This window comes from Acomys russatus, chromosome 28 (genome assembly GCF_903995435.1).
Source record: "Acomys russatus chromosome 28, mAcoRus1.1, whole genome shotgun sequence".
In the NCBI taxonomy this organism is placed as follows: domain Eukaryota; kingdom Metazoa; phylum Chordata; class Mammalia; order Rodentia; family Muridae; genus Acomys; species Acomys russatus.
Window position 1 is genome coordinate 40975746 of NC_067164.1, and position 10050 is coordinate 40985795.

Consider the following 10050-nt stretch of genomic DNA (forward strand, 5'->3'; position numbering starts at 1 on the left):
CCTGGGTCTTAAGCCTAATAATAAATAATAAATAAATAAATAAATAAAGCAAAACCATACCACAGTGGAGCATCCTCCCTCACCCCAGTTTTGAGTTGGTGAAATATAAAACAGTTTTATTCTTCGTGTAACAAGAATATAGTTCCTGGCCTCCAGTCTTCCCGTGAAGAACCCTCCAATAACGTAATAGAAGGATAAATTCTCTTTATTTTATGCACCATTTGGAAATGCGCGTTTTTCCCTTCTCACAAACACCAGCAGGGCACCTGGGCTGTAAGCTCAGCAGTTGGCGTTCTCCCTCTACACCACACTACCTCCCACCACACAGGCACATGTGTGGGCATCTTGGCACCCCACACTCCATCATCAGTCTTCCTCAGGAGCTGGTCAGTGGAACCGCTGACTCACACCAGAACCACTGGAGCCCAACACTAAATAGCCAAACCCAGCCAAAGTGAGGAAACACCGTCTTATTGTTCAAACTGAAGACATTGTCTCCAAGCAGCTGCATAGAAACTCAGTCTTAGGTTCCTTAGGAAAACACCCTCCCAGAGGGAGGAAGCCTAAGTTCTAGAAAAGGAAACCAGTTTGGGGCCGGGGAGCAGGTGTGGGGTGATTCATGGGGGCGGGGGAGATTGGAAGTTCTGGGAGGAAGCAAATCAAATGAAAGCAAAAGTATTCTAGCAACACTCCTCCTCCTCCGCCCTCCACGTCCAGTTACCCACCACTTCTGTCCATTGTCCGTCAAACCCGTTGGTTTTTATCTCCTTACTCTGCACACAGACCACATACTTACATGTCATCTGCACACAGCTACCCAATATTTACATGATAACCCCGTGATTACTGCACAGAGCTGTCCTCTCAATCCTATGGTCCCATCTGCCGGCATCTCCCATTCTCCTGTCACCCAGCACGCTCGCCCACAGCCTCATCCTTTAGTCAGTAATCTGAAACATCCTTCAGTGGCCCAAGCCACCCCCAAGGAGCCTCGTGCTCTGTGAGTTTTCTCCAGGTCTCCCAGGTATAGTTTATTGGTTGGGCCTTCTTCCCACCTGTCTCTGTGTAGCCCAGATCATAACTACATCACAGCAACTTGTTCAACTATTTGTTTCCAGTTAGAGTCTGAGTCCTAGTCAGCAAGGTCCATCTCATTCTTCTTAGCCTCTGTCTCCATGTGCCCCTTCGTACAGTGCTTCATACCTGACAGGCATTCCATAGGTGGGTGGGTGGGTGGTTAGGTCGACGGATGGATGGATGGGTGGGTGGGTGGATAGATGGATGGATGGATGGATGGATGGATGGGCGGATGGATGGACGAACAGATGGATGGATGGATGGATAGATAGATGGATGGATAGATGGATGGGTGGGTGGGTGGATAGATGGCTGGATGGATGGGTGGGTGGGTGGATGGATAGATAGATGGATGGATAGATGGATGGATGGGTGGGTGGGTGGATGGATGGATGGATGGGTAAACTGGTGGATGGATGGGTAGGTGGGTGGATGGATGGATGGATGGATGGGTGGATGGGTGGATTGGTGGATGGATGGGTGGATGGATGGGTGGGTGGATGGATGGGTGGGTGGATGAATGAATGGATGGGTGGGTGGATGGGTGGATGGATGGGTGGGTGGATGGATGGGTGGGTGGGTGGATGGATGGATAGATGGATGGGTGGATGGGTGGATTGATGGATGGATGGATGGGTGGGTGGATGGGTGGATGGATGGATGGGTGGGTGGACAATCCTTTCTGACATATCTTTTACCCCCCTGTCTCTCCGCAACAGAAAGTTGTTTCTCTGGGTGGGGTGAGGGGATTTCTGGGACAAGCTAAACATGGAACTTCTCTATTTGCAATGGCCCCTGGCAATTTGAGAAATAAAATCTAAAAGACCAAGAGAGTGGATATAGCAAAATGTAAAGCACATGGGAGATGTGAGAGGAGCATTCTGGGATGGCAGGAGCATTAGGCTGAATGGACATGGATACACATATTGAAACAAAGAGAGACAGGAGCAGGACGTAGGGCAGAGAGTGGCTCACCAGGAGACCAAGAGGGACAAAGAGAGACAGGAGTAGAACACTAGGGCAGAGAGTGGCTCACCAGGAGAACGAGAGGGATGGGAGAGCTGTTCCTAGAGAAAACAGGGGAGAGGGAGGGGACTAATAAGAACCAATTAGAAGGAAAGTGAAAAGGCTTATTCTAGGAGTTTGGTGTTAAAAAGCAAATGAAGTGGAAATTGTGTAAGTGTTAAACTCTACCCAAAAACAGTATGAGGGAAAATTTTCACACAGTGTAACTTAAAACAAATGAAGAAGAAAGTATAACAACCTTGTGTTTAGACGGTAGAACATACAAAATCATAATTAAAACACCTTACCAACACTAATTAATGTAGGTAGGTCAATATTATCGGACTGACTTCTGGAGCAGGACCAATCAGGGGCCTCAGCAGGATCACACAGTGTGAACTTTCTTTCTTCAGGAAAGAACAGTGTGGTTGGTGGACTGCTTTGGGAGGAGATAAAGATGCCTGAGAAAATCCCCAGGGCAGAAGGGCAAAATATAAATGGGCAAAAGGCAGGCAGTGGACATAAAATGTATCGTTGTTTTCCCGGGAGCCGTGCAAGGTTTTCAGGTCTAGCAAAGCTGCGTCCTAGAAGGACTAGGAGGCAAGTCCACGAGAGAGTGAGAATCCCAGAGCAAACCTCAATCTCCTTATGGTCCTTGATTTAGACATAGAGCCAGAGACATAAGAGACCTTGGAGGTCCAGGAATCCTGTGCTAGCTCACGTAGATGACATGTCTCACTGTGGTGTCTCTCCCCGGCCTCTATAAGTTCAGGAAGGGCATCTTTATGCATAGCCAGGACTCCCAACAACACCGCTGAAGCCGTGCAACACTGGCGTCTCCTGGGCTTCCCCAAGCCCTTGTGTCATAGTCATTAGCTCTGCATTACAAAGTTCTAGACTATGAGGTGAGAGCGACCTTCCTCACTCCTTAAATACAACCCCCATCAAAAGGCCCATCTGAAGTACCTGGCAAGTAAGTAATAAGTAAGTAGATAAGTAAATACTCCTGATATAAAAGTGTGTGTGTGTGTGTGTGTGTGTGTGTGTGTGTGTGTGTGTGTGTGTGTGTGTGACAAAGCCTGGGACCCCTTTGTGACAACTGAGTGCCTAACTACAGTTTGAAATACTCACCACTAGATGGCACTATTTTAATGAGACAGTAAAGTCCTTAACTCTGACAAGGTCCCTGACAGAGGCCAGGTTGATGCAAAAATGTGTGCTCCAAAAGCCAAATGTTCCAATCCTGCTACGTGCCGCTGCTGATGGTCCGTCACAGGGAAAGTGAGCCTCCTCAGAGAGGAGCGATTTCCCATCCATTTTAAGACTCTCCAACCCCACTGCTACGGCCACCCAAACTGCCATTAGAGCACTGAATGTTTTCCACAACCTGCAGCAGGTCTTTTACTGGCATGCGTTGTTATTACAGATGTTTCTGGCCTCATCTTGAGGGACTTTAAGTCACACCCCTGTGAGCAGCCTGAGAAAAAAAGTGGCATAAGTAGACACTTGTCCTGTAGCACTCCGACTCCTGGGCCATGGTCACTCCCGCTAATTGTGATAAGGCTTCAGGGACTGGGTGGGCCTCAGTGAGTGTCAGCATCCTGCCAAGACAGAGAACCCAAAACAGGCTCCGTCCATCCCTCCTTCCTCCCTCCCTCCATTCCTCCTCTCTTGGTAGACAAAGATGATGGATACAGGATAAGTGATGGGTGTTAACAAGGTTATTACAGTAATACACACATCTGCCGGTTCTTGCTTTGCTCCTTTTTTAAGTGGGCTTGAGATAGCTTTTTATTCTTGAGAGTCCCCTTTACATGGTCACAGAGGGCAACTGAGCTCTAGGTTCTTGGGACAATGATCCCCCCTTCCCCTCCCCCCCCCACACCCTCCAATGTAGCTGCTTGCTGTGGCCGCCAACCATGTGACAGCCACCCTTTCTGTCTTCCCATTCACCCTGCTCACGTACATGGCTGCTTGGTGGCTGGCACGGTTGAGCACATAGCCTCTCACCAACTCAGTTCGGACCCTGGAGGAGCAAAGATCATGACTTGTGTTTTGAACCCCTCTCATTGGCCAGCAAAGGACAACAAAGTAATCCCGGCTGAGCTGGAAGCCAGCAGAGGTGTCAAGCCAGCCGGACATCTTAGCCTACACTCCAGTCTGTGCTGTGTAGACCCCACACATTGAGCTCCAGCCTAGCTGGTCCCCTTCCTCACTGACTTCTCTGTTGATGGTTCCAGGACACCAGTCACCCGAGCTCAGATCCCCGGAGCCGTGTGACCTCTCCTCCGTTCCGTACCGCTCCGTGCCTTGCCTCACCACCTCCTTTCCTTTCCCCAGTCTCACTCAGTCCCTGCTCTCTTCTCGCTGTAGAACACATCGCTCTGCTACAATGTTTAGGAGAATGGAAAGCTTCAATTTACTGGCCGGAATTCTGCTTGGGGCTTTTCACAATAGATTCATTTACTTGAGGGCATAAAGCAGGTGTTGCCAACACGGCAGAAAGGAAAGCGGTACACACAGAGAAAGACTATAATAATAATGATGGCGCTGATGGTGGCAGTGGCGGTGACATCAGGAAATATTTAGAAAAACCGCAGGGTTGAGTTTGAACCAACCAGTCCCTACAAAAGTATTTACTTTCCAAGAGCGTTCTTCATTCTCAAACTGTTGTTTTCTTGTACTGTAAAATGTATAACGCCAGACGAGCTGGGCCTGAATTTTTTACACTCAACTGTAAAAATCAGTGAAAAGAAAATGAAATTGTCCAGACTTGAGCACAGAAGATACATTATGACAATTTAGCACTGAGCTATTTTTAGGAATGACAGAGTATCCTGGGCTCTGAAACCTGCCTGGCTTCCTGCCTAGATGAGAGACTTACAGGTCTGATTTACAATTTCAGAAATGGTGGTAAAAGATCAATGTGCCATGCCTTCCAGACTGCATTTGCATTTTAATAGAAGATGTCAGTGCCTCTGTTTCCCAGGGTGATGCATGCTAGAGCCTTCAGGTGGCCCTCCTGTTGACTCGTGAGGGCTCTTTCATGCTGTAGGGTGGTGACACAGGCAGGGACAACCCCCAGAAACTACTGCACCCACTGGAGTATCTCAGGCCACTGAGCAAGACCCAGGCCTTGGGAACTGGCTGGCTGTCTCAGAGGCTTGCTGATGGCCGTAACTGTCACTGCTGCTGCCTCTGCCACTGGTTTTAGTGCTGCGGATGCCCTGCTGTCCCTATATAGTCACCCCTGAAAGCTGATCCTGAGTTCTGAGGCACAGTAGCTACAGGGAGTCTGGGTCTCAGACCATTCACAGCCCATCTGGTCCCACGCCATCACCTAAGACAAGCCTTGCATTATCAGATGACTTCAACGGCAAGAGCTACTTCTGGACTTTGCACACCGAGCCCATGTCCTCTTCACAGCGTTTCTGTACAGTGCACTGTATCTGTACACACTGCTGGGACGACCCAGAACTGAGGACTATGGTCTTGCCTCGGATCACACTGCTAGCGAGGAAGGGGATTCCTGAGGTCCTTGTCAGCCTCCCTTTCTCCAACTTTCTACAAGGGTACAGAGGACTTTTGTTTGCAGTTTCTGCTTTTAAGACCCTTGGCATTAGACCATATTGTATCAATGAATCAGCCCCTGCCATTTCAGGAGGCCTATGCATTTATATGCTTAGGCATAATCCTATGTTCATGAGCTAAACTTTGCCAGTTTTCTTGCAATGTGAATTGTATTGAAGGCATGAAATGGCCCGAAGAAAGCTGGGCGTGAGGCACATCCGAGGCTCAGCACTTGGGAGGTGGAGGCAGGAGGATCAGGAGTTCAAAGCCATCCTCAGCCATATAGCAAGACTCTATCTCAAAAAACGAAAGAGAAGAAGATGACCTGGTGGACAAATAGGGACAAAGCTGACATTCTACAAATTAGAAAAACAAACCCACGGACAAAGGTGTCTTGTCTAAGTGTCACAGCAGGACTTCACTTCCCAAAGCCTGTGCTCATACATACACCAACGCTATGGCCGGTGTAGACCTGTGCTCATACACCGAAACTATGGCCGGTGTAGACCTGTGCTCATTCATACACCGAAACTATGGCTGGTGTAGACCTGTGCTCATACACCAAAACTATGGCCGGTGTAACCCATGTGCCTGCTGAGAGCAGAGGCCCTGGGGTGAGCACAGAGGTGGTGCCTCCCTCTTTTACCCCCTCACCACCCTAGAGATGAAGGCATAGGACATCTCAGAAGGAAGGATCTGATGTCACCAGGCTGTCAGTCAGGAACGAACATTCTAGAGGAAGCACCGGAGGCCGACCATGGAGGTACAAACGCCATGGGAACCCCAGGGAGCTATCAGAGTAACATGCTGCCAGAGAATTAAGGGCCACAGCATGGGGTGGGGGTGGAGCTGAGGGACCAGTGAGTGTGTGTGGAAGCTGAGCAGAGCCAGGGCCAGAGACGCCTCTGACGATTTGTCTCCATTTTCTCCCCACTCACCACTGCCTGCAATGGCCTGCAACGTCTCTTCCATCCAATTCTTTTGTTGCTGTTGTTCTAATGTGCTGTGTACCTGTGGGGGTCAAAGGTCAGCCTCTGGCATTGTTCCCCAAGATGCCATCACCTTGACTTTGTGTTTGTTTTGTTTATTGGGTTAGGGTCGCTCACTCATCCTGCTAGGCAGGTGTGGCTGGTCAGACAGCTTATCTCCACGTGCCCAGGGCTAAGATGGCAAATGCTACCACTATACTGGAATTTTTTTTAATGTGGGTTCTAGGGCTTGAATTCAGGTCCTTGTGGTCAAGTGACAAGCATTGTACCACTGAGCCATGCCCCACCCCCCTTCAAGACAACATTTAAATTAAATTCGAGGTCACCTCATGATCCCTCACCAATGGAAGGCTGGGCTTGTCAGTTTCTTGTATCCCAGAAACTCTTTATTGGCATCCCTGAGTGAGCCCGATCCGCCTCACTGTGGCTCACGTAGTTCCTGCTGGAAACAGCTTCTCAGACCTCCAGAGCCAGGTGCTTCTTGGAGCTGCCGGGAGTTGGCTCTGTTAGACTAGATCTGGGGCAGCAATTTCCTCTGAACTGGAACATGAAACATTACGCTGGCCAGGAGAAGATTCAGGAAGTAGAGAAACCTCACAAGCCTCAGGAAGGTCCTAAAATCTAAGAGTTAACAAACCTCCTCAAGGCTGTACAAGCAGCGACCGTTGCTGGGAAGACAGATGCCCCAGCCATGCTGCCTGCGGGTTTTATAGGGAATCCAAAGAGTGCACCCTTCATGAGCCATCACCCAGGCGGGAGTGGGCCTCTGAGGAGTCAGATGCCTTTGAGTCCACACTCATGTAAGTAACCTCTCACCAGAGTTCTATAAGTACTCCTGATAAAGTCAAGGATTGCCAAGGTTGCCTTGGTCTGCCGTCCATTGCTCTATGGGGGGAAGAGACACTCACACATTCACTCCTCCTCAGGAGAAGTCACACAGTGGTAGTAGTCTACACATTGAGATCCCCTCCCAGTTGTAGACACCCAGCCACCGCTCTCACCAGCAGCACACAGAGGCCTCAGAGGGGGACAGTCCCAGAGAGCACAGGAACCAGCTGCTCCGTCTTGCGTGCATGCCACACATTCAGCAAACAGAAGTGCTTGCTCGGAAACCCCAAGCTTCTCCAGAATGCCAGTGTTCCCAGGGAAATTGAGGTCGCTGGATTCTGGGTTCTCCAGAGACCATCTCTTCACCAGCAGAAGCAAGTGCTTGCTACCAGGGCGAAGCTATTCAATTAGTTCTCATTGAAGTTTCTTCTTTTCCCCACAAGTGTAAATTGGGTACCTGGCATGTTGTTTTGAACTTGACTCCACATAAAAAGATATCTATTTCCAGACTGTTTCTGGCTCCACAGAAGGAGGCGAAGGCACATTCTTAAGGCCTCCAGCATTTACCCCTTGTGCCCCGACCCCTCTACCAGGGGAAATCAGGAACAGGGAGGGTTTTGCAAACAAGTTACAGGGGCCATTCCTTCTTGCATAGAACAGTGAGGTAAGTAGCACCCAAGGTTATTGTAAGCTCTTCTCTGTAGACAGCGTATGACTCTTAGGGACCAGAGTAAAGTGCTCTGAGGAGAAAATGAACCACTGTGGTAAGATCAGAGCTATGGAACCCTGTGCTTTCCAAAGAGATTTAACCCGAGGGGGGGCGTCTGGTCCTGTGGTGCCTTCAGAAAGGAATGTTTCCTGTGCCTGCTGTGAGGGACACAGCTGCATCCTTACCACAGTTCTTCCCTTAGCACGCAGCACACACAGGAGGCCCTCAAGCTCTGGCCCTCCCCACCGCTGCCCTGGCATACACTGCTCCTGCCAAACCAATCTCACTGCATCTCCTCAGATGGATAACACCCTCTTCTTCCTTCCATGGGATGGAAATATGTTGAGCAGAAGACAGGCAGCAAGGAGCAGCAGGGGACGGGCCACGCCTGCCCATCTACAGATCGTAATAGCAAGCTTGGTCCTCTTTCTAAGCATGGTAAGAAGGCATTTGAAGATTTTAAGGAGATCTGTGAGGTCTTATGGTCACCCTAGCTATTGCTCAACTCTTCCACACAGCTGTGCTTTAGAGCGTTCAGTAAGAATAGCTGCCAAAGCCCGGCAGTAGTGGCTAGTTTTTGTTGTTGTTGTTGTTTTGTTTTGTCTTGTTTTCTTGAGACAGGGTCTCTCTGTGTAGCCTTGGCTGTCCTGGACTCATTTTGTAGAGCAGGCTGGCCTGAACCTCACAGTGATCTGCCTACCTCTGCCTCCCTAGTGCTGGGATTAAAGGCGTGCGCCACCACCACCCAGCAAGAACAATTTTTCAAAGAATAAAAATTAAAAGGAAAAAGGAAGAGCTTCTACATTTTGTGAAGTAGCTCCTCTCTGCTGTGGATTCAATGCCTCCCATGGGCTCCGGTGTTTGCACACTTGGTCCTGATCCAGCGCGCCTTAAGTCACATAACACTGTCCTTTTAATTCAATACCAAACAGATAAACCTCATTATGCTGGTTGTGTTTCTGAGAAAATGCCACCTAATTGTGGGCTTTAAATAGTTAAAATAGCAAATCTTATATTATGTTTACATTACCACAATAAAATAAAACTTTCCAGTTTTTTAAAGAAAAGTAAGATTCGAGACCTCTCACCTGTGCCACGTTCAACAGCACCCTCTGAAAACAAAACTGCCGTGAACTTCAGCCTGCGAAACTACACAAGATCCTTACGTTGACTATAAAAAGGATGAGTGCCCAGTAAAATAAGATGTGATTAGGAATCATCAGATACATAGCCAAAATATTTCAAGTTCAATGTGCATTTTTTTTAAAGCTGTGGATCACATTAGTGTTAAAAAAAAAAAAAAAGGAGTGGGGGGGGGGGATCACACCAAGAATTACAACTTGTGTAAGGTAAAATAGTCACTGACCTGCAGGATAGATCATGTAGGGAACCAACAGACGGCAAGGTGCCCCTCTCCATGGTGCTGAAGAAACCAGCCGCCTCAACAGCTCACTGAACATAGGCTTCACTCCCTTTGATGTAGGTGGGATTTTACTCCAGAGAGACAGAGAGGGGCTTCCTATTGGCGACACGCCTCCTGCCGTTGAACTTGCCATGGATTCCTGGATTCGTGCTGAGTCATAAGGTCAACGAAGGAGTCGCCGATGGCTAACATGCCCTTGACCTGACCGAGGACCCCAGTAGGAGGAAAAGGGTCCCCAGAGCAGCACAGGAGTCCAAGACCGCCCCACATGCTCTGTTAGGGGTCCCACAAAACCGCTGTACACAGAGGGCCTAGGGTAGACCCGTGCAGTCTCCCTCACTGTCGGCTCAGTCTCTGTGTCCATTAAGCTGTTTGATAATTCTGTGGATTTTCTTGTGGTGTCCTTAACCTTTCTGAATCCTATAATTCTTTTCCTCCTTCCGCAGGCT